The following is a 25,505-nucleotide window of genomic DNA, read 5'->3' as shown; positions in this document are numbered from 1 at the left end:
AAACAATAAAGGACCCCACGTGAAATAAAATTTGATTCTGGCAAAATAAACTGAATATGTTTTTTAATAGGAATGTCATGAGATAAAGTTAAAGAAAGATCCAGAAAGTAGAAAAAAAAGAAAATATGGAGAAAATGTGGAGATCAAAATCTAACTAATAAAGATTTCAGAGAGAATTAAAAAAACAGAAAACAATAATTTCACAAAAATACAGTAACATTTTCCAGAACTAAGGAACAAAGTAATAATCCTTTTTAAATGGAGAGAAGTCATGAATAAATGAACCAAAAACATGTATCTAGATGTACCCTCATGGCATTTCAGAAAACAAAAATTAAAGGGAATTTTTCAAGAAAAGTAAAGCAGGTCACATACAAAGGACTGCAAATCAGACTGGTAACAGATTTTTTAATCAATACTCAAAGTTTCAGAAGGTGCACAGCAGTGTTTTCAACATTCTGAGGGGATTAATTCTCAACCTACAATTATATCCTTAAACTGCGTAGAAAACTACATAGTATAACTTTAGATAGAAGGCATTTTCAGACAAAGACCCAAAAAGTTTATCTTTCCAAGACCCTTTTCTAAAAAGCTATTTCAGGATATACTTCTGCAAAATGAGGCAATACACCAGTAAAGAAGAAAACAAAGCCTTCATAAAACTGTTGATGCAATTAAGGAGAATAACTAAGGGAACTTAATTAGGTCAAGGGAGCTTAGTTAGGGTCTCAAGGAAAAGGAATACTGGCAAGTCTTAGTGGGAAGCATTAAAAGCATTTAAATATGAAAGTGTAACATCTGGGGGAATTATAAAGTAGATGATATAATCTTCAACGATTTAAAAATGATAAAATAATTATTAATAATTATGAGGTGAAGGAAGGGATATGGAAAGTCATGACATAATGTAAATTTTCACTATATTTTATTGAGGTGGCATGATCAATAATATTTAAAATTGAAACATTCTGTTATAAAAACATAAGTTCTGGATATTTTGTTCATATATAAGTAGACACACACACACGCATATATTTTTCTTTTTTCTATAGATCAGTTAGCCAATAATAGGTATGTCATGGACAATTAGTAGTTCGGTAATTAAGTTTCAGTCTAGTTTCTTTTCTCAAATACAAATAAGATTAAATAAAATAATTAGATTGCCTTAGCCTAGGTGCCTAGAAAACATACTGGGGCCAAGTTTACATATTAGTAATGTATTTGGAGTGCAAACTCAGGGCACCAAAAGTAAACAAAAGAAAGAAAGAAAGAGAGAGAGAGAGGAGAAGAAAAAGAAGGAAAGAAAGAAAGGAAGAAAGAAAGAAAGAAGGGAGGGAGGAAGGAAGGAAAGAAAGAGAGAGAGAGAAGGAAAGAAAGAAAGAAAGAAAGAAAGAAAGACAGAAAGAAAGAGAAAGAAAGAAAGAAAGAAAGAAAGAAAGAAAGAAAGAAAGAAAGAAAGAAAAACTGTGAGGCAAGGAAAGACAGTAAACAAATATAATATATTGAGCCCAAATCTTCAAGAAAATAAAACTGACTGTATAAGTGTGCAGAACATCCTTGAGAAGTCACTGGAACACTGTGCCTTGAAATAGTTCAAGGGAAGAAAAAGTATGAAAATTATATGCTGGATCCTTCCTGTCTCTTGTCCCTCATTAGTCAAGTTTGTCCCATGGGACATTTATCTCCCTGTACATCCAGGTTATATGAACCTCTTTCTGTTAGAATCTGAAGACTCCAAGTTTCAGCTGGTTCAGACCTGGACACTGGCACAGTTGTGACTCATGCTTCAGGGGTGTGAAATACGCTATGCTGAAGCCAGGCGTAATCACTGGGGAAGGCAGACACCACCAGTGAAGTTAGAAGATGAAACTACAGTAATGCAAGAGGCAGCAGAGACTCTCCCTTGAGCAAACAACATAGGTCTATGAGCTGGTAGACAGAGAAGACACACCAATATAGGGAGTATACGTTCCTGTTGGAAAGGGTAAACCACCATCTCTTCCAAGGTATAAGGGGCTCATTACTGTAACTGACCCAGTTCAGCCACTGTGTTTCCCTGAATCGTGCCATAAGGAGGATTTAGCATCTGTGCTTGCTGCTGACAGAGCTGGGTATTCAGAAGTGGCAGTAACTGTAACAGACTTGAGAAAAAGTCCAGGTTATTGAACCCATACATTGTCTCCATTCCTGCCACCATAATTATTCTCCTCACTGGCTCTTCAGAACCACCAAGATTAACAAAGGGAAAGTCTGGCAGACATTCCACAAGGTGGGTTATCTTGTTCAACTGACTGTTGAGAGACTTGGCTGTGGAGGATTTTCTCCAATGTGCATTAGTGTGAGACCAAAACATCTGCACTTTTAGTGATCACTCACATAGATCTATCTGTATTATACCTCTTCTTCACACTGCCTTGTCTCTGATTTTTCAGTCATGCACCAGGTTCTGCCTAAAGACACAAGTCACTTACTAGTTTCAGAACTTAGAATATGCCTTCGCCTTGGGCCACTTCTGCCATACAAGGTGGGCAACCAAGTATACTGCTTACAACTTTGCATCCCCCTCCATCCCTGAGGAGGATTCCTCTTTATACTTTCATTTGGGGCCATCTTTGAATTGGGCTGTTATGAATCAGCAGCAGAGTTGTGGCAGATGTTGCAATATCATGACAACCAATTTGCAAAGTAGGGCTCCAGTCATTTCCTTCCTTGACTATTGGTTGTAGTGAGGCTCACTTGGATGTAAGCTGGAGAAGAGTTGATATAACAGAAGTAGGTGACATGGGAGTCTGGACAACCTGTTTATGTAATTTACTTCTGTCTTCTTCATTTGCTTGAGACTGATCCTCAAGAAACACTTTCATTATAATGAATTGGTGCGGCATTTACCTGACCTTGTGTACTGGGGCCCTTCACGCTAATGTCACGAGACAGCGGCATCCCCACATTCTTTCTTCTTGGCTAAATGGGAAGATAGAACTTCTATGTGCCTAGTCAGGACATAAATGATTGTTCAGGCATAACGGAGGGCCAGATAAACCCTGGTTCTCAACACCATTCTGGAGGCTGTGGCAGCTAGTGTAACAGGACATAAGGCAATAATAGCTTCAGCTGAAGTTCTTAATTAAGCAAGTGGTTAAAGTTGGGTGACTGTGAGAAGATACAAGGAGATAAAAAATTGGATTTGTCCTAAATCTTAAGAAATTATATGTATTATATTTTTAGTTTTAGAAACAATATTTATATCTACTTATCTACCTACCTATACACTCATTTATCCATTTACCCATCTAATCATGTATTTATTGATTATACTTTAATTTGTAATTATTCATAGAAAGATGTCTAGAGAGATGTTATTAGTGTTTGCTTCTTGAGATGACTTTAGGGAGAGTAATGACGTCAGATGTGAAGAGGAAATCTTTATTCTCGTTTTATATGTTTTGGTACAAGTTGAATTGTTCATATTATTTTACATTTATGAAGTTTATTTTTAAAATTTTGTCAAAAGAAATTACTGAGAAAAGATATTTTGGCTCCCATGTTTTTCTGAATAACATCCAGGGTTTCTTTTTTTTTTTTAAACAATGAATATTATGCAAACTTTAAGCAGAAAAATATGCTACAATTGGAAAAAATTTGTATTTTCTCTTTGTATATCTTCCCCCTCCCAATGTTTTCCTTGAGTCAAAGTTGAGGAATTGGATTCTGGATGAATGCTGTAATATAAATTAACTGCAACTATATATAGTATTTTGAAAGATAATTAGCAATTGTGCTGTCCATAATCATTGCATTCATTCTTTCCATATTCAAGTTAAAAGAACAATTAGAAATGTGAATGTGCTTGGCTTTTTATGGAATGATTTAATAATGGTCTCTAACAAGCTTGAACTCAATTACCAAGGTTTATTTCCATTATATTACCTTCTGTGCTTTGGTTTTAGACAACCAGAATCTGTCACATCAACTACTTTTCTATCTACCAAAGGTACTTATTTACATTTGTATAATGATATTTTGCAAAAACAGTACAATGGTAGTCCATTTGCTATTACAAATAAAGGTCACTTTCAAAGTTTCTGTAACAATTTTCTACACTTCAAAATGCGCACACTTGCTTTTTTGTCTGGTATTTTTTCTGTCATGTTAATGAAAATATCAATTAGAGCAGGGGTGTCCAACCCCTGGTATGAGTCCGTGGCCGCTTAGGAACCCAGCGCCACAGCAGAAAGTGAGCAGCAGGTGAGTGAGAATTACTGCCTGAGAGCTTCACCTCCTGTCAGATCAGTGGCAGCACTGGATTCTCACAGGAGTTCCAACACTGTTGTGAACTGCACATGTGAGGGATCTACATTGCACGTTCCTTATAAGAATCTAAAGCCTGATGATCTGAGGTAAAACAGTTTCATCCTGAAACCATCCCCACTCCTGGTCTGTGGAAAAATTGTCTTCCAAAAAACCAGTCCCTGGTGCCAAAAAGGTTGGGGACCACTGAATTAGACGGTTCTATTAGTCTAGTCTAACCATCATTATTATTCCAATAATTGTCATCATGGTTATTATCACGATTATCTTTGTTGTCATCAAACTTACATTTTCTCAGGAGTTTTACAAAGTCGAATTTTTAACTATAGTATTTCATGATATTTTACATCTCCTTCCTTTATAACTTAAGGAAGTCACACTGAAACTTTCTTAGATATTAAATTCATATTTATTTTTCCAAAAGCTTATAAAGAAAAAGACAGAAAAATAATACTATCCTGGATGAAAACCATGAAAGATAAAGGAAATGTTAATGTCACAGATGACACGTTGTACTTAATAGGTACTAAATGATTTCAAAAATAATTCATATTAGATAAATAATTCTCGAAAGAAGGCAAGCAAAAGTAGCAATGAGAAACCAGATTACATTTCTCTTAAAGGTTGTGTTAAGACATATTGCAAATTTTTCCATTAAATTCTGAGAGGAGTAATACATAGAATACATAGAAAAGATGAAAAGGGACTGCCTTTTATTTATTTTTTTGGGGCAGTCACTTTTGTCACAAAATTAGCATGTTGAGTCTATTTATATTTAAATAGGAAATAAATCATATGCCAAACATTTATGTGTCCTTAAGTTATTTCTGTAAATAGTGCAGTTGTACCTGTGCGGGTGTTTGTGTAACTAGGTGATCCACTGAACATTTTTACTGAGAAGCAGAGTTCTACTGGCTGTCAAATACTAGAGTGTTGGCTAGTGTAGCTTGTGGCAACAGATCTGAGAGCTGTGTCTTGGCAGTACCCACACTCCCTGAATCCCTGACAGTAGGGCAAAGCTGCATGAAATCCAGGGATCAGTCTAGTGGTAACGATGTCTACCTGGGGTCATTTAAAATCTTGCTCAAACAATTACCTAGGGGAGAGAAGAGCTACCAACAGAGAGAAGGTGTGAAAGAAAGTGAGAAAGCATGGGCTTTGGAAAACCTGGAGCTCAAAGAAGAAAAAGAAAACAGAAATTGCTTTCCCTATCAATATAGGTGCAGTTGGAAGGGATAGCAGGATAGTCTAGCAGGATAGAGCTAACAAAGCTGCCTAAGAAAGAGTCTGCTTTAAAAATTTAAAAATTTGCCTATCTCCAGGAATAATGGACATTTTCCAAACTTACCAGTAATATAAAATATTTTTTAGATGCCTGTCTGCCTCTCCTTCTTCTCTCTCTTCCATTCTAGCAGAGTGGAAATTCCTTTTAGCCAGCTTCAGGAGGAGGGAAGAAGTAGAATTTGAGAGAAGTGAATACTACTGCATTGCCTCCTCTCACTGCAAATAGCCAGCTCTCAGCAGGACCCAGATGCAGAAGAGGAAAGACTGACCTCTTCACCTTCAAAGTTTTGATTATTTTATGGTACTGGACATTCTATTTACTGAATTTATATTATGTTTAGTAATTCTAACTGAATATAGAATTTCCTATTACCTGTGAGTAGCCGAAAAACGGCATGAGATTTCCTGGGTTGTGGAAAACCTGTAATCTGTACTTTCCTATTAGCAGTGTTAAAGAAACAGTAGGAGATAATTACTAATTTGTTTTTATGATTACATCACATAGAACTGGTTTTTCAACATGCTGTTGTAAACACCCACACAAATAAGGAAATGGAATTAGTTTGCCCTTTAAAATTTGCTGGAATTCAGGTGCACTTAATCCATCACCCCAAGAGACTCTATTTGTTTCACCAGTTGGCAGGTTTCCCACAATTTACACCTTCATGGTGCTCCTACTGGAAACTGAAATCTTCAGCTAATCACAATATCTAGGTATAAAAAGACCTGTATTAAGGTAGCTGGGGTCTTAGTGTTTGAAAATCAACATACAACTTCCTAAAAGAATTTATAGCACAACCGTTTCAGAGGGAGAATCTAAGAGTGACCAACTGAAGACCCTGTTTTAAAAGGGTAGTCACAGGCCATCTATATCATTGGTTAAAATGCATGTCTCAGAGTCTTACCCCATATCTTTTAAGTAGGTCTGAGTGTGCTTATCAAGCTTCCCTGGTGATGCTTATACACACTAAGCACCCAAAAGCTTCCGCATTAATAGAAAGCTCTGCTGCTTTCATTAATCCCTAGGCCAAATAAATTACAAACAAAACTTTCAGAATTTCGTGGAGCAAGAAAGGACAACAGTGGAACTCTTTCTGCATTTTGTCCATAATGCTTCAAATACAAACAAATTTTGGTATGAATTGTTTAAAAAGTATTTTTCTACTGTTGCTCTTTGTTATTATTTTTATTTAAAATTGTTATTAATTTTCCATATAAACTCTCATCAAATCAAAGATAAAGGCACAGATAGAGTCAAAAGTTTTTTGGTTTCCTTAGCAATTTTCCATAGAAAGCAGATAAAACGAACTTTTCATGTTACTGAGAGCTACAGATGCAGAGTCAAACACAGAGAAAATGAACTTAATGTTGAGTAACAATTCTTGACAATGATTTGAACACTATCTTACAACTGGATGTCTTTTTAAAATTCTAGGTCACTGCAATAGCCCATACAGGCTAAGTTACACTTAAATTCCAAATAAGTGTATTTTTTTCAGTGAAACATTTCTTGATCTTTACCTTTCTTTACAATATATCCTATTCAAAGTTCTCAAAATATGGGGAGCATCAATAGATTTTTGTTATTGTTGTTGTTATTGTGAGGTTAGTCATAGTTTTTCAATTCTATTGAGCTAAAATAGATAAAAAGAAAACATTGACTAAGGGACACCATATTGGAAAAATGACTAGGCTCCAATAAATTAAAATTATACATTTTTTCACTTTTCTATTAAAACTCATCAATTTGTTGTATTTTTTATTGAGTCTCATACCTTCCCATCCTAGGCAAAGAAAGAAAATGACTGGTCAAATATAACAAAGGCAGTGGTACTGTAGGTAGGAGTCAGAAGCCATTGGTGCTATTGTCCCATGTGTTTCCTCCAGACAGAGTGCTCTGAGTAGAGCAGAGAGGAGTATCAATCATATCTTAGGACCAGGAAGGAAATATGACAACACTTCTCTCTCAAAGAGCCAGAAAAGTAAAGAGCATCTTTCTTTATGCATTGTGCTTCTTTTTAAACATTTTATTTTTATTCTGATTACACCTAGGGCTAACAATAATTTTGCTGACTGGATGTTGATTTGTTCCCAAGGCTGTATTTAACAAAATAAATGTTTATAAGAATTGAGTCTCTGACCTTACAGGAATCTCAAATACCCCAATATCAAAGGGACACATTGTATTTTTTAACTTATCTTAATAAAAATAATATTAATTATTATTATAAGGTATATGAGAAACTTTAGCTATTGCATAAAGATTTCAAAAGCCCTGAGAAGTACCTGTAAATTGAAAGGAATAATTGGGAAATACAAGTCAAGAGAAAACTACTGGACATTGGATAAAGAAAGGATGACCTGGTAGAAGAGTAAAACAAAAATTCTGCCTATAGGCTCCAGTCATGAAAAACAATGACTTGAAAAAATACATAGTAAAATAAGAAATATGCACTATTTAACTGTATACATTATATAATTACGTGATGACATTATAGAATATATTTTCTATATTATTATAACATGTAAATATTAATATATTATAGAATATATAAGATATATTCTATATTAATATTATAACATAGAATAGTGTATAATAGTATATCATACATATTACAGATTAATATTTAATGTTGCATATTATACTGCTTATATCATACATAATGTTACATATACTACTACTTATTTTCGTATCATATAATACATTATGGCAGTAGACAAAGGTGAACATGTAGAAATTCCTGTTTTGGGGTTTGTGTGTATGTATAGTGCATGCACACATGAGATGAGTGATATTTTCTCTATGTGGTAGAATTATGGGTGATTTTCACTTTAATTTTTCTACTATGCCAGCTGTTTAGAAATGTGTTGTATTGCTCTTCCAATCAGGAAATAGTTACTAAAACACATTTGAGCAACAATGTCAAGTAAAGGGGATGAGGCAAGAAAATAGGGAAATAGTTGGGAAGAGTGTGTGAAAGAGTCAATAAAATAGGACTGACTCCAGGGATGATATAGCTCCTTTGCCCCCATCTAGTCTACGTGATGCAAGCATGATTCACAGAATACACATACACACATATATACACATACAGATATATAAACACACATTATATATTATACACATTACATATATGATAGGTGTGTAATAAAGAAACCTGATAATAGAACAATCAATACACAATCGACTTTAATGACTAGAACATTATCAATTTCTTGCCATATATCTATGTGCTCCTTCCCTAACCCATATCCCTCTGTCCTTACTGAAGAACTAAACACTAATTTGATTTTTATTTATTAGGAACTTGCTTTGTGTGTGTGTTTGTGAAAGTCTTTCTCTTAGATACATATGCCAGTTTTTCTCTTTGATGAGTTTTATGAAAATAGAATTTAATACCTTCTGTTATTTCTTCATTCAATGCTATGTTCTAACATGCATCTCTATTGATACATACAACCCTCATTTATCTATTTCCATTGCTATGTAGGTATTCCACTATATGAATGTATTACAAAGAATTGATTGACATTTGCTATTCTTGATTTGTATGGGTTTACATGGGCAAGAGAATTCTCTACAGTGTAGGCCTATATATGTGTTATCAATTGTTGGTATTTACTCATTCTCAGGAAAAGTATGTTTCTTCCCTTCCTTTTTAATTTAAAACCATAAGTTGGCATTGAATTTTATTAAAAGTTTTTTACTAATCTATTGAAATATTTATATTTTTTCTTACTTAACCTGATAATTCAATGAATAACAATGTAAGATTTTACAATGTTTAGCCATTCTTGAATCTATTAGGAAAGAAACAACTCGATGCATCTTTTTTATCCATTGCTGAATTCAGTTTGCTAAGATACTCTTTGGGAGCTTTTGTATATATTTCTTGGGGGAGTGATGTTTTAGGGTGTAATTTTTTTTTCTTGGAGCATAATAGTCTGGTTTTTAAATAAAGCATAAAATCTGACAAGTAATGCTTCCTGTTTTACTATTGTCTGGAAGGGACAACATAGAATTAATGATCAACTTCTTGAGATAAATTAGAATTCACCTATAGAACTATATAAACTTGGTAATTTATTTGTGTAAAGGTTTCAATCAAATTAATTTTTTAATGAACATAAAAGTATGCAGGCTTAAATTTTCATTTTCAGTCAATTTTGCTGTCATATTTCAAATGTATTGGTATTACATTATTGTAATATTAGTATTAGTTAGGGTTCCTCAGAGAGAGAGATTTAAAGAAATAGCCTCATGCAATCACAGTGTTAAGTCCAAAATCTGTAGGGAAGGCCACGTGGCTGGAAACTCAGGCAGGAGTTGGAGTCACAGTCTTGAATCCAAACCCATAGGTCAAGCCAACAGATAGACATTCAGGCAGGATTTCTATTATTCAAATAACAGATTATTATACTATTAGAATATAATCTTGATGAAGGAAACTTTCTTTTCTGAGAAACCTTGGTTTTTGCTCTGAAGCCCTTCAACTGATTGAATGTGGCCCACCCACATCATCATCATTCTTTACTTAGAAGTCATTTGACTGTAGATGTTAATCACATCAACAAAATATCTACACTGCAACATCTAGACTAGTGTTTGGCCAAACAAGTGGACACCATAGCCCAGCCAAGTTGACACATAAAACTAAGCATCAATCCCAGCACTTTGGGAGGCCGAGGTGGGTGGATCATGAGGTCAGGAGATCGAGACCATCCCGGCTGACACAGTGAAACCCCGTCTCTACTAAAAATACAAAAATGAGCTGGGCGTGGTGGCGGACAGCTGTAGTCCCAGCTACTAGGGAGGCTGAGGCAGGAGAATGGTGTGAACCTGGGAGGCAGAGCTTGCAGTGAGCCAAGATCGCGCCACTGCACTCCAGCCTGGGAAACAAAGCAAGACTCTGTCTCAAAAAAAAAAAAAAAAAAAAAAAAAAAAAAGCATCAAAGTATTCTATTATTTTTGGGGGGAGTGGTACTAGTATACTAGTAGTTATGTAGTCTTTTCATATCTTAATATTTACTGTGCTGCTTCTCATTCTCTTTGATTGCTGTCATTAGAACTTGTCTATTTTATTAATTTTTCAAATAATAAATTTTGGCCTTGTAAATGTATTCTAATATTTTTCTAAGGTTTTTTCTTAAATTCCTTATGTTTTTATTTCTATTTTAATTTTTTTGTATTGTTCTTCAAAGTGTTTAAGTAAATATATGCTAAATCACCCTTCAGTATTTTCTACCTTTTTAATATTAGCTTTAAGGCTATATATTTCCCGCTAAATACTGCTTTCTCTGTATCTTACAAGATACAATATGTAGTATTTTCATTATAAAAATATTTCAAAAAATATTTTATTTTTAAATTTAAATATTAGACACTACTAATATTATTTCATTAGTGTTATTTAACATTATCAATTAGGACATATGAATACAAAGAAATAGTTTTTTTTAATAAAAAGCAGTGATTTTAATGCTGCCAATTCACAATAAATCACTTAAACATTATTGGAAGCTATCTTCATAGACAGGCCCTTATAAAACATGCAAATGACAAAAAAACTGCTCATTGTTTCATTAAAAATATATTTATTGAGCACCAGTAAGTGCCAGTCTGTTTAATAAGTTAATAAGTTATATTTAAAAAACTTCTAGGTATCACTAAAAAGAGTTCTAGAAACTCATATGCATAACTTTAAATAGGAATGCTATTAATTTTACTGAAAAAGATAATGTGTGTCTGTGTTTCTGTGTGTGTGTGTGTTTAAATATTATTGTTGTTGGGGTTCAGGGCTTAGTAAAACCTTTTTTGTTTCACTTTTTTGAGTTTAAGCCAAAAAGGTCCAGAGGGATACTGTGATTAGAGATGTAATTTAGATATAAACTTTGAGCTCTATGCCACATATTTTCAAATAAAAATATTACATAGACCATATGTTAGAGTAATATGTATTGACTGTCTACTACAAACACAATACTCAATGCTTATATGTTCTATGAACAATTTCCAGCACCAAATATGCACTATATGTGTCTATTTTAATATTTATATCATGTCCTTTAAGTCTTTTATTGTTTTTATAGCTATATTGATCTCAATTTAAAACATAACCTTAATAAAAATAAGCTGTAAGATTTGATGTATGTGTATGTGTCTATAAATACATGTAAAACCATCACCACTATCAAGATAATAAACATATCTAGAAATTCCAAAATTCTCCTATGTTCCTTTATAATTTTTCCCTCTTGCCTCTCCCCCACCTAGCCATCCTCAGGCAATCACAGATAGGCTTTCTTCAGCTACAGTTTTCCCTGCTTTTGAAATAATTTTATATAATTGGGATTATAGAGAATATATTCTTTTAATTTTTCAGAGGCAGGTAAGGCTTTTTTTTTTATTCAGCATAATCAATAGTACATTTATTTTTATTGTTGGATACTATGTTTCCATATGTATGCTGCTATGGATTGAATGTTTGTGTCCCCCATCACCAAACTTATATGTTAAAGCTTTTGGGAGGTAATTAGGTAATGATGGTGAGGTTTTCATGATGGTATTAATGCCCTCATTAAAAGAGGGAGAAACAAGAGCTCTTTCTTTTACACCAAAGAGAGGCCACGTGAGGACATAATGAAAAGAAGGCCATCAGCAAAAAAAGAAGAGGACAGTCACCAGACTCCAAATCTACTGGCACCTTGATTCTGGACTTCCTATTCTCCAGAACTGTGAGAATTAAATGTATGTTGTTTAAGCCTCCCAGCCAACTATTTTGTTATAGCAGCCTGAACTGACTGACACATATGGATATTCTATAATTTGTTTTTTCACTCATCTGTTGATGGGCATTTGAGTTATTTATAATTTGGGGGTATTAAAAATCAATATTCTATGACAATTTAAGTGCAAGTTTTCTGTTGAGTAAGTACAAATGGAATGATTGGATCATCTGGAGGGCATTGCATTGTCAATGTTTTCCAAAGTGCTGAAAAACTAGCATAGTTGTCACCTCATTTTATTTTTCATACTCGGAACTTTGGTTTGGATCTTTTTGACCATCTACTTATCATGGTTGCACTTTCTTGCTGTCTCATACCTGACAATTCTCACTTGGATATTAGACATTGTGAACTTGTGGCATGTTTGATATTTCCTATAAATATTCTTGACCTTGTTCTGCAACATAGTGAAAGTTTTGGAAAACAGTTGATTTTATGAAAGTTTCATTCTGAGTAATTCTTAAATTGAATTACATGGATTTTTACTGTGGATGGAGGAACATAAACAATTGCTGGCCCCGTATACAACCCCTAGAATGTTTCCTTTGTTTATTTTGTTTCCTCTGTTTCTTTCCTTGCCCTCAGGTATTTTTATCATATGCATGTGCTCACCAGTACTCAGTTGAAGATCAGAGGGAGACTCCTGGTAGATTTCCAGACTCTGTTATTCTGTCTTGCAAACTCTACACACATTGATCTCCCCAGACACCCAGTTGGTCCCTTCAACTCAGAGAGATTGCCAGGTTCGGCCATATACTTCTATCCCTGTGCTATGGATTTGCTTCTTTCAAGAGTTACAGTCCTGCATTGTCTGAGGTACAATGCCTGGAAACCATGACTTTCTATTTCTTTTCTTTTTTGTTGTGTATGTGCTCTGTCTGTATCAACACCTTTGATTGATATATTGTTGTTTTGCTGCCTGTTTTATGCATTTTCTTTGACATGGTAATTGCTATTTGGAGAAGGTGTGAGTTAGAGGTTTTGACACAAGTGCCAAAAAACAAAAAAGTTAATCTTTTGCATCCTGGGTGTTTAGGTTTTCATTTTCTTTTTTATAATAAGGTAAAAGATTCTCATTATCTCTATTTTGGTGAATGTCTTATTTCCAAATGAATATAAATGAATCAACAGTAATTTTCAAATGGATCACTTATGTCATTCAGTCGTCAGGATTAGTAAATACCAGGCTGTGCATCATTTGTCTAATGGCCAAAAAACAACATTTTTACAAGTTGTGATGGTTATTTAGTACTATTGATTAACTATACCTTTTTATGGTTTGCTGGTGGTTTACATAATCACATACAATTACAATCTTTCTCTTAGCCTAGTTTCTCAAGACCACAGGATTAGCATCCGTTAATTAGATTCCTGATGACAAGAACTGGTCTGTCTCAGACCTTCCTTATTTTCTTGGATCTTCTCCAATATATTTAATAGCATTGGTAACAAACAACTATCTAATTTTCTGCATTTTTAATATCAACTATAATTAAATATAAAATTATAATAAAATGTGAAGGATTCTTATAAATACAGCATACTCCTTAATTTAGAGAGCTTTTAGCCAATAAGTCAACTTTATGGTACTTGCTGGGGACCAACAAAAATAAACTTTCACAACTAACATAGACCTTTATTTTTAATGTCTTTTTACGGAGGCACCTTTATACAATAGCACATACTCCTTCCTCTTAAGAAAGAATTGTGTTTTCATTCAAATTGACTGCTTTTAATATGAGTGTATTTCTAAAAAGTGTATTTTTACAATTATTCTGAGCTTATTAGAAACAAAAAATAGAAAGCAGTTACGAAGTTCACTAAAGACAAGTACTACCAATTAACTACATGGAATTTTCTTGAAGAGACAGAATTAGAAAAAAAAAAACCTAAAGAAATTAGTCATAAGATCTTAAAACCCTCACAACTCAACTCTCTAGATCTGCACTGTCCAACAGAGTAGCCACAAGCATCATGCAAATATTTAAATTAAATTAATTAGAATTAAATCTAAAATGTAGGAGGTCAGTTTTACTTGCCGCATTTCAAGTGCTTAGTAGCCACATGTGGCTTGTGTCCACATATTGGATAGCACAGACACAGAACATTTCTGCCCCTGAAAAAAGATTCTTCTGGGCAATGTTTCTCCAGAGCTTTGCTTCATTTGTGCTTGAGAACAATTAGCATTCCAATAAATGCTCCAGAGTTTCAAAAAGCATATGCTATGTTCTACTTCTTATTATAACTTGTGGAAACATATAACATATTTAAATAATTTATCCCAATTATTTAAGTATTTAATCATTAAATGTTTAGGAATTTAAAGAGGTTAGTTTTCATCTACCTGGATAATTTTCTCTGCTGATACTAAAATATTAAGTAATATTGTATGTTTTTTACAAATTCTTAAAACCCTAAACATCATGAAGTTTTATGATATAATGGAGCATGAGAATATAAAGATTGTGGCACAATGAAGCTAGAATAAGAAACAAAAAACAGGCTGCCTAATTATAGGGTTTATAATGTTAACCACTATATTATGAATGAATGAAGAATGTATATATTTTCCATTTTAACTAACAAGAAAGATGACAATATACAGAAAATATTTGTTGTGCCACCTCAGGAATGTCGAATTTGACTTTCTTTAAGTCTTGAGGGTAGGCAAAATAATTGCAGAACCTCATGGCATGCTTCAGTTAAAGGTCTCATAATCTAGTTTTAGAACATGATTGGAAGTCCATCTCCAAAGCAAAGGAGTATCTTTCTGTGATAAGACAAACAAAAAAACCCACTTCTACATGAGTTTCTGAGATTCCATAAGCTGATGTGTTATGGACTTAATATGGACAGCTAAAGCGAAAGAAAAAATCATGTAAACTAGATGGAACGACAATTGAACTTCACAGTATATTTTATATCACACTGTTTAAAACATACTTGTTTAAACTGTGTCACATGAAACAAGATACATGTCTACTCTTCAGTGACTGAATCTACCTTATTCAATATTTAAAAGAATGTTTTAAATGTACTATTATGAGGTGGGGGTAGGCTTGCCAGATAAAATACAGGATGCCCACCTAGGTAAATTTGAATTTTAAATAACAACAAGTACTTTTTTTAGTATGTTTCAAATATTGCATGGGGCATAGTTAGACTAAAAAAAAAGTTGTTCATCTAAAATTCAAATTTAAATGGAAATCCTTTTTCGAAAAAATTGCTTAATATGGCAATCTAGGCACAGGAGTTCAAGAGATTTATGATTCACAAACCAACCATTTTACCCATTCTACATGCTTTGTGCATTTCAATAGCCCTCTTAGGGGAAGAGATAGTAAGGTACTTATTTACCACGTATAACCACGGAGCCACTGGGCCAGGATCATTGAGAACGTTTTTATCATTCTCTTCAAAGGGTTTATATCTAAGTGAACATATAGAAATGTTTGATAACTTACTTAATAATAAAGATATGATTGCTATGATTTTAATGTCGATTTCTTCCTCAAATTCATATGTTGATACTCTCACTGCCAAGATGATAGTATTAGGATATAGGGCCTCTGGGAAGTGATTAGGGCATCAGGACTCTGCCCACATGAATAGAATTTGTGCATTTATAAAAGAGGACCCAGAGAAACCCCTTACTCCTTCTGCCATGTGACGTTAGAGTCATAAGATAGCTCTCTATCAGAAATCAGGTGCTCACCAGACACAGAATCTGCTGGCACTTTGATCTTGGACTTCCCAGTCTCCTGAACTGTAAGAAATAAATTTCTGTTATTTATAAGCCACCCAGTCTATAGTACTTTGTTACAGCTGCCCAAATGAACTAAGACAATAACCATAATTTAAGGTTGTTGTTACAAAATAGCAATTTGGGGTATTGTGAAATTTTACACCCTGAATATCACAATCTGAAGCCTAGGAATTTCCTTACGTGCATCTGGGACAGCTGTGCCCTTGGAATGTCCTTGCTACTGATACTGCTGCTCATGCAGCCTTCATTGCCTTTTCTAATCCAAAGAATAAAAGCTTGATGGTGACCTGATTTCTTTTTTTCCATTCTCCAAAGGAGAATAAAACTGCCAAAATGAAGCTGAGACAGACTGAAAAATAAAAGTGGCTTGAGATAACTTACATTTAAAGATGCTGTGGCCTGCTTTCCTTCTTCTTTATTATTTCATCTTGGGAAAATGTTTTTTCAGTGAAAATGATAAATAGACATCTAAAAATTGGGAGTATTTTCTGTATTTCAGAAGCAAGTGATTTTGGATTTCCCTCTTTCTTTAAGAGAGATACCTGGTGATAATCACATTCACCGCCATTCTCCTTTATCCTGATGAATGTGTCGGGGCTATGTGGTTTTGTTATTCTTGTAGACATGATGAAGGAACCCAAACAAGTTCAGTTAAGTTCAGATCCCTTGGTGTTGATGGCTGGTTTGGAAATATAAAAGTTGCTAATGTCTCATAAGGTGATGATTAGAGGTATACTTAGTAAAGGTACATATTAGAGGTATAGATAGTAAATTTACAGTAGCAATTTACTGTATTCTGTTCCTCTTTGTAATGGCCCCTCCAACCACTCCTCATCATCCCTGTGCCTCTGCCATATCATATTGTCTAGAACAGCATTGGGCTATGCAAGCAGACAGAGTAAAAAGTGTCTTCTAACCTACGTAAGTCTATGTAAAAAACGTCAAGTATTCGAGGAACTATATTGTGGTTCTCTATGTGGTACATGGATGATAAAATCAAGTCACTGGAAGCCAGGAGGGTCTTTATAGTTTTTTTCAACACCCAAGACTTCAATGAGACTTGGAAAAGAAGTCTTTGAAATTAAGTTAAACAACAAAAAAAGCCACTTTCGCTTACTCTCCCCACTCCTAAAACTCACATATGTATGCCTTGCCAACAAACGCACATAAAATGGTCCTTTTATTGACTGTGAACATTATGAGCATCGTAATGGTTCACTATTCATTACTGCAAAGTGTCCTCAGACATAAAAGGCTAACAAAAATTTGATCAAAAGCTTGGGGTTCGTAATGCTGGAAAAACCAACAGTAAAATGAACACTCAAATTTTGTATCTGCTTTACAAGAAATAAACAAAAGACACTCTGTTTCATGACACAGAGGAGATATAATCATAAAACAAACAGGGAGAAACTTCTTATGGAAAGAATAAACTAACTGAAAAATGTTTCTCATTGCAGGCTCTGTAGTTAATTCTGAATTTATATTATTTTAAAGGCTTAATTTTGTATTTTTAATTGAGTAAAAATAGTACAAATATTCTTATTTGGGTCAAATGGAATCACTACAGGCATCTATATAAGTTAGAATTGGCTTCAGCAGCACATAATGCAAAACTCAAATTAAAGAGGCTTTAAAATGACTGAATCTTAATTTCGTCTCACAGAAATTGTGCATAAAAGAATTCCAGAATTGGTACGGCTGTTTTACTGACATTAAGGAATCCTGTCTTAATGAAAAGAAAGAAAAATCTTTCTTTTCTGCCTTCCTTAGGACGTTTTCTATCCTTGTGGTCACCTTATCGTACAAGAAGACAACTGTAGCTCCAGATAATACATCTGTATTCCAGGAAGGAAGAATGAGGAAGTAAGAAAAACTAAAAGAGCAAATCTCTCACTTTCAATAGGTTTCCTAGATACTCTTACCTGATGGCTTCTGCTTGTATCTCACTGCAAGCAAAGACTGGGAAATGTAATCTTTCATTCAGTTATTTTGTTGCGCTAGATTAAATTAGAATATATCAGTGACAAGATGCAGATAATTGATAGTAGATGAGTAACTAGCCGTCTCTAACTTTGTGTCAATTTACTCTCATGATAATAATTATTTAAAACATCTTTATATGTTTCTAGTTCTCGCTGTCAGATTTTAGGAGGTGGTCATCATAGCAGAACGTAGATAACAGAACAGGAAACTCCAATATAGCACTCTATATTCCAGGCTAATTTTGTAAATTTTTACATATTTAATCTTCAAAACAATTTCATGATATGTAGTCAACAAATGGTTGTCCCTTGAACAATATGGTTTTCAACTGTGTGGGTCCACTTATATGCAGTTTTTCTTCTATCTCTGCCATCCCTGAGACAGCAAAACCAGCCCCTCTTCCCCTTCTTCCTCAGCTACTCAGTGTGAAGATTATGAGGATAAAGGTCTTTATGATGATCCACTTCCACTTAACAAATAATAAATATATTTTCTCTTCCTTTAATAATTTTCCCTATAACATTTTCTTTTCTCTAGCATACTTTTTGTACGAATGCAGTATACAATGCATAAAACAGGCAAAATACGTGCCAGTTGATGGTTTATGTTATCAGTAAGGTCTTAAGTCAACAGTAAGCCATTTGTAGTTAAGTTTTGGGTGAATGACAAGTAACACACAGATTTTTGACTGCAAAGGGGGTCCATAGCCCCTGCCCTGTTCAAAGGTCAATTGTGCTATTATCACCAGCATTTTACAGATGAGGAAACTGATGAACAAAGAGGTTAAGTAACTTACTTGTCAATGACATATAACTATTGAGTGTAGATTTGAATGCAGACAGTCATTAAAGCTACTGGTCAGTAGTCTGCAATCTTCCCACTCAAGTGGGAAAAATTAATTTTAAATTTAATTACTCCTATTTAAAAATTAAATATATCAAAGACCCTTAGAGAAAGTATAACATTTTAGTTACGTTTTTTTCTGAAACAGAAATAGAACATGAAAAAGTGAAAGGAAATTATTGGAGTGCTTTCACCAGAAGATGACATAATCTGAGTTTAAAAGGACACCACAGAGGATAAACCTTTCCTTCCCTGGGCAGTGAGAAAAGATGGATTAATGTAGAGTCTTGGGGTCTCACCTCTCTTTATAAATACTTTTGAAAATTTCCCTATTTTCAGTCCTCTTCCTTCTTCTCACTCTTATGTTGACCAGTTATGTGAATTCTTGAGCCTTTTGAGTGTCTGTAGAACTAATCAATACATTTGCTTTTGAAGATACTTTTCTCTACCATGACTCATTACTCTTAATTTAAATCTTCTCTTTGATATGTCATTTACATGTATTGCATCAATTTTCTATCTTGATGCATTTTGATTAGAGTCAACAGCTCTCTTCTGGCTTAATTATGGGTAGAGTTTGTGCTGAATTTCTGATTTTGGTTCACGTTGTTTTGAGTAAATTTCAAAAAAGAAGGTGAGGGTAATAAGCGTTTTTACCATTCTGCTTTGGAATTCCTACTGCTATTCCATTTAAAGGTTCTCAAGAAAGAAATATCTGTCCTCTTCCCCAAATCTTTGACCTTCCAAAACACTCACTGCCAGGCTATTTTCTACAGCATGTGGAGTACCTGACATCAATACCCAGTTAGCCATTTAAGACTACAGTAGTGGCAAGACCATGTGTGCACACATCACAGTGTCATAGTATTTGAGTGCTCATTTCTGTCTTTCATGAGTGGATGCAGATTTATTAGGGTGTCTTTTTAACATTTAGCCACTGATTATTAGCAATACTGCACTGAAGGAGAATATATGTGAGAAAGCAAAAAAATTTACTTTCATTATTAAGAGTCATCAAAGGGTAGTTTTAGTAAAATTGGGATGTCTATGATCAGGGTGTTCTCAATCAAAAACAATAATCCATTTGGCTCTAAGGAATAACACAATTATCATAATAATTGTATTATTGTATAACAATACAATACTGAAGGAGAATATATGTGAGAAAGCAAAAAAAATTACTTTCATTATTAGCAGTCATCAAAGGGTAGTTTTTAGCAGAATTGGAATGGCTAAGATCAGTGTGTTCTCGATCAAAATTAATAATCAGCCCATCTGGCTCTAAGGAATAATATAATTATCTTTGGTGTTCCAGCCTCTACTTTAGGTTCTTGTCTCTTTTAATTTCTTTCTTAACACTAAATAGTTCTCTCTATTCACCTACAGAAAATGACTGATAAATTTATTTACACCGTGGTTTTTGCATATTCATTTTTTTCTAAAACAATTTGCATTTCAAAAGATAATCTGGAGAGAAAAGGAAATTATTAAATGAAATGACATGTTGAACTTTAAGCATGAAGAATAATGATGTGGGGGATTGGAGAGTCTTCTAGTTTTTCAGTCACGCTACTTTCTGCAAAGCTAGCCCTGATCATAATGATAATGTTATCAGTCAGTGCTATATCCTGGAAAATGAACATGTCAAGGCCAGAACTTGGAAATGTGACAGAAAAGGGGTGGGAGTTACGAAATAAAGTGTTCAAAAGACTTAGAAAATCTCATTGGGAGCAAGCTTATTTTCCATAAGAAATGGTTATTAGAGATCAAAAGAAAAGAATAGCAAAACAAGGGGGACTCCAGGGGACTACTTGTAATTCCCTCTATATTTTTTGGTAATTCATCCCCAACATCTCTCCGAAATAGTTGTATATACATTTGAAGGACACAGTAGAACATTCAAAAGTAGAACTTCAAAAGTTTGTACTTCTGAGTTTGTGTTCAGTAACACACAGATGTATAGAATTCTTAAGGTTTAAGATCAAATTCTTCATATTTCAGGAATAACACATCAGCTATTCTATTTGACCCCTTTCCTGTAAGGAGAACATAGTTTCTTAAAATGTAAATCATCAAAAAAAATTTTATTGTAGGATATTATTACACATATTAGGATACTTCCTGAGATAATTTTGGAACTCATTTATGTTATCTTCCTTCCTGAATTAAGATTTTCAAATATAAATGAACAAATAACCCATGTGATCCTTGCAATTAAAAATGGTTATGTACTTTAGATGTTTTCAACCCTAAAGTTAGTTGTTTTTTACATACCGAAACACTTTAAATGGAGATACAGTGTTTTCTATTTTTGGTTAATGTTTTAAATTACCATGTTCTATTATGCAGGGTTAACTATAAAATTTGACCAAAATCTGTATTTTATGGACAAAAAAGGACAATAAACATCAATACCCAACTGGCTTTTGACATACCATATAAGACTATAGAGTTACAGCCATATAAGACTGTAGAGTGCCTGTAATCTTGTCTAGACATTTCACAGGATCATGGAATTAAAATGCTTTTTCTGTTTCATGCCTGGTATTCCAGCTTTCAATTTCAAATATATTTTAATTTGGATAATAAACAATATGGTCATCCTATTAATAAATATCATGGTGAATCAAGGTAGTTCTCTGTTCATCAGGATGTGTTTGTTAAACAGGTGAGGTAGGTTAATAACCTTCCTATTGATTTTACTTTAAGAATTCCATAAGTAATGGGCCACTATCAAAGATCTCAGTGGGTCAAATTACTCAACTTCTACTCCAGCTATGTTACCTAATACTGTAATCATGCCTATGCTTCCTCTGGCAGTTAACTATAGCTACAAGGATCCTGCCATCCTCAGATATCGGCATCCATAACGAAATAAGAGAAGTTATTTCAGTTACAGCATTTCTCACTTTCATCTGCAGTCACCACAATTTTTTTTTCAAGGATGCTTGTGCTGTCTTCTGAAAAGAGGTCTTCTGGGTCACCTTGTGAGTCGTGGTTATGAACTGAGCTAGCAGATGGTACAAGAAAAATCTGCTTTAATATCCATATGTCTCTGAGTCTTTATATACATATATAAAGACTTTACATTTATATAAAGACATATGTGTATATATATATATATATATATATATATATATGATGGAATTTCTACCATAACCTTATTCAGCATAAATCACCAATGAGTTCAGTGAATAAACAATTAGTTAGACTCCCATACGTTTGAGTTAGGAGATGGAGTCGGAATTTCTGATAAGATTAACTATATCAATTAATGAAACCCAATTTAAAATCATATTCTTCCTGTGATCAAGTTTTGCTGATATAAATATATATTTTAATTAGCTTAAACTTAAGCTAAATTATTCTGTGGCTATAAAATATATATGTTTGATATGTATATACATACACATACATATATACATATTAATATATATATTTTTCCATGTTATGTCTCATTTCTGAGACAGCTGCAGTTTGTTTTGCTCTATGTTGTCTTTATCCCAGGGCCCAGCTAAAGGAGTAGGACCTTTCTGGAAATTGTTGATTTTGTGGCAGGGAAAGAGAAACATGGTGGCAGACGACACACTGGCTCTTGAGCTTCTTCTTGGAAGTTGCAAACATCAATTCTGTTCACATTCCATTTGCCAAATCAAGCCACATGGCCAAACCTTACATCAGTGGGGGTACAGATGTGCTAATTTTCCATGGGAGCAGACACAAAAAGTATTTAAACAAAAATGCAATCACCTTGTAGATATTTTGGCATGGAAATCTTCTTTTCCTTGGTTTGCCATTGTAACTGGCCTCTGTGGCAACCTGGGATCTGTTACTAAATATGGTTGTGGAAAAAACTAGATAGTAGTAATAAAGCAAGAAGGTAATTGGTATTTTATTCCAAGTTGACCTGTGAGGTCATTTCAGTTCTCCAATAAAGCAGATCGCTATAATAGTCTTTTTGAGGTTTCAGCATGTAGAATGCTTGCACTTATAAAATTATTCAAATAAAAAATTCCACCTTTGGGGTTATTATTTTTTCATAAATAACTTTCACATAAGCAACATAGTGAGTCTGTGGATATAACCTGTTTTGTAATTTAGCATCTCAAAAGGTACGATTTTGTCTGATCTTTGACTATAATAGCCCTCCAGATAATATAAGAAAATAATTTAGACGGATCATAGACATTTCCTGATTTTCTGATTGTGTCTTAAGCCAAGAGTTTAAAGCCCTGGTTCTATTGCTTTATTCTTTGTTTTTCAGTATTATTAGAAAAAGCCTGTTTCATAGTCTCTCAAGCTACCATTTTCCAAAGTTTTACACTTACAGATGAAAATTTGGTAAATCTCTTAACACTGAACACCATGAACTATTAATCTGCCATTATATAGTGGGGAAAATAAGATATTTCTCGCTTTTAAACCAACCATATCAGAGAACCAATCACTTTCCCATTGCCTACAATCACTGGTGGTACCAAGTACTTTATCAATAAAGACTTGATTTCAGATAACTAAACCCACCAGCAACTTTAAGCAGAAGAATATTTGACATAGGGAAATATGCATTTATAAAAGTATTAGATATCCTAGAGGCGCAAGCTCCAGCCTGGGCCTTCAAACCGATTCATAGAATAGCACTTCAGAACTAATCTATCAAGAAAAATTTTACCTTTGCTGGAAGCAGGAGATTGCTTTCTCAACTTTTGCTTCCAGGACTAGGGTACCTTAGCTACATGCAAGGATCAGGAAACTGCCACTGGAATTGTTGACTCAAGCTATGCTGTTGGAAGAAGGAGAGGGGTGCTTCTCTTTCTGACACCTTTTACTTCATTGAATGAGATTCTAAATACAAAACTGCTGTGTGTCCATTTAAACTGGTGAAATCTAAAATACAACTATAACTCTGCAAGACAGTCTGAGATATCTTATAATTTGAGTCCCAATGAATGAAGGAGGTTAAGAATAAGTGTTGCAAAAAGTCAATCCTCAGCACGTATAAAATTATTCTATTGGATTTTCTTTTTTGTAATTTCTATTGAGAAGTTTGCTTTCAACTTAGTGTTCTTCATTTATAGATAAAATTGGTCTCTGGTTGCACTTAGTATCTCCTTTTGTGTTTGGTGTGCTGCAGTTTCATTGTATATTACTTAAGTGTAGATTACTATTTATTCATTCTACTTAATACTCATTATAATTCCTGAATGTAAGGATTTATATACTTCAATAATTCTTGAAAATTTACACTGAATTATATTTTTTAGTTTATATTTGCATGTGTTACCTGTCAGTAACTCAGTTATCTTTTTCTGAAACTTCTATTAAATATATGTATAAAACTTATTTAAGTCCTTTATATCACAACATTTCAATCTCTGTCTATATATATATATATATATATATATATATATATATAAAATTCAGATAACTAACAATCTTAGCAATGCCCTAATTTGCTGTGAAATTCATCTATTTATTCATTTTATATTGATGCCTACATTATTTATAGTTTGAAGTTCTGTTCTGGGCTTTTGCAAAACTGGCCAGCATTTTTCTACAGCATCATATTATTGCCTTTTTTAACAAAGAAGGCAATTATTTTAAATAAACATATAATGACTCCTTGCTGGCTCTATTATCTGAAATTCTTTAGAGAGTGGCGATTAGAATGTGGATGTAACTTTTTTGGCATGCAGCATTCTAATCTCCAGAGCCTGCAAATACTATTTTATTGGAGAAAGGGTCTGTGCAGATGTAATTGAATTAAAAATCTTGGGATGAAGGGATCATTCTAGATTATCTGGGTAGGCCCTAAACTCAATGACTAGTGTCCTTACAAAAGACACACAGAAGACACACTAAAAGAGCAGTAGATGAGGGAGGCAGAGATTGGAGTGTTGCAGCCAAAAGACAAGGAACACTGACAGTTTTCAAAACTGAAAAACGCAAGGAACAGAATCTCCATGGAGCCTCTGGAGGGAGCCCAGTCCTGGCTACACCTTCAAACTCTGGTCTCCAGAGCTGTAAGAGAATACATTTCTGTTGTTTTAAACCACAACTTTAATGGTAATTTGTTACAGCAGCCCTTGGAAATTAAATACAGAATGTAATCTTGCTCTGTTAGTTTGTTTGTTTCTGTCTACTCTTGCTCGTGGGCACTTTGCACTCTTGGATTGCAAGGTCTTCCTTGAGAATTGTGGATCCTGACTTCAAGATATGTTCATTTTCAAAGAGCATATATGTAACTATTCCAGAAGCCTGAGGAGTATCACTAGCCTGGACCAATCTTTTTATGTTAATTTTTTACAGCCCAAGGCACCCTGATGGATCCAAATAATACAAATGTGAACCCCAGACTGTGGGTAGGCCAGGCAGTTGATTGTGAATTTGCTTGGGAGCATTTCTTTTCTGTCCTGGCCACCCATCCTGCATTAGTTAATTTTGTTTTAATCCACTCTTTCACTTTGGTAGAGCTGCTCTCCAGTTTTTCGAGGACCGTAGGCTACATCTTCAGCTCCCATATTGCTCTAAA

General features: G+C 34.0%; 1 long non-coding RNA gene across 2 annotated transcripts in view; it reads right to left on the bottom strand.

Annotated features, from left to right (window-relative positions):
- The window catches only part of LOC107973442 (uncharacterized), a 1,262,479-nt gene that overhangs the window by 23,166 nt on the left and 1,213,808 nt on the right, over nt 1–25,505 (bottom strand). The gene's annotated exons all lie outside the window — the stretch shown is intronic.

The sequence above is a fragment of the Pan troglodytes genome, chromosome 12 (assembly GCF_028858775.2).
Source record: "Pan troglodytes isolate AG18354 chromosome 12, NHGRI_mPanTro3-v2.0_pri, whole genome shotgun sequence".
Taxonomy (NCBI): Eukaryota; Metazoa; Chordata; class Mammalia; order Primates; family Hominidae; genus Pan; species Pan troglodytes.
The sequence above is the reverse complement of the archived record's forward strand: the minus strand, read 5'-3'. Positions and strand labels throughout refer to the sequence as shown.